The sequence below is a fragment of the Miscanthus floridulus genome, chromosome 8, assembly GCF_019320115.1.
Source record: "Miscanthus floridulus cultivar M001 chromosome 8, ASM1932011v1, whole genome shotgun sequence".
Taxonomy (NCBI): domain Eukaryota; kingdom Viridiplantae; phylum Streptophyta; class Magnoliopsida; order Poales; family Poaceae; genus Miscanthus; species Miscanthus floridulus.
Window position 1 is genome coordinate 102,272,731 of NC_089587.1, and position 954 is coordinate 102,273,684.

At 49.0% G+C, this 954-nt stretch overlaps 1 non-coding gene across 1 annotated transcript; it reads left to right on the plus strand.

Annotated features, from left to right (window-relative positions):
- Positions 1 to 499: 499 nt before the first annotated feature.
- On the plus strand, positions 500 to 638 carry LOC136478827 (small nucleolar RNA Z247). The gene has a single exon (XR_010764502.1). It is a non-coding gene; the product is annotated as a small nucleolar RNA Z247 (small nucleolar RNA).
- Positions 639 to 954: the final 316 nt, after the last annotated feature.

Here is a 954-nt window from a genome sequence, read left to right on the forward strand (position 1 = left end):
TTTTGCTTAGGATAGACTCATGGCTTCAAGCGCTAGCTCCACCAATCCCTTCTTCTGCATTCAAGTCTTTGAGAAGCTGACCAAGGGTAACCACGCACTATGGCAAGCACAGGTGCTTACCATGATACGCGGTGCCCAAATGGAGGGGCACATCAATGGCAAGACCGTTGCCCCTGACATCGAGATCTTCAAGAAGGCAGCAGATGGCAAGACCGTCAAGACTGCAAATCCAGCATATGAGGAGTGGTTCACTCGGGATCAATAGATTCTGGGGTTCCTTTTTGCATCTGTCTCCAAGGAGGTATTTGTGCAGATTGCTACATCATAGATGATAGCATAGACATGGTAGGTGGTGGGAAGCTAGTTCACCGCCTAGAGCCACGCATGATTCATAAATGTGCGCCTTGCCTTGTCCACCATGCAGAAGGGCAACTCATCCGTCACTGAGTATTTCGGCAAGATGTGTGCACTCAGTGATGAGATGACAGTAGCCAGCAAACCACTTGATGATGAAGAACTGATGACATACATGCTCAATGGATTGGATCTTGACTTCAATCCACTGGTCACTTCCCTTGTTGCAAGGGTCTAGACTGTTTCTCTCAATGAGCTATACTCTTAGATGCTCAGTTTTGAGAACAGACCTGATCTGAAGCAAGGGGACAATGGTGACTCCAACGTGAATGCCACAAATAGAGGTGGTCGTTGGTGGCTCTAGCGGGTGTGTTTTTGGTGGGCATGGCCGTGGCAATCGTGGACGTAGAGGACAAGCACCTCATCGTGGTCGCAGAGGTCAACAACACCAACAATTTAACCAGCAGTGCTTCAACTCCGGCAACATCGTCAACACCAGCTCCACCGACGATCGGCCCCTATGTTAGGTTTGCTACAAGAAGGGTCACGATGCCTCTGTATGTTGGCACAGGTTCGATGAAAATTATGTCCTAGATCCAA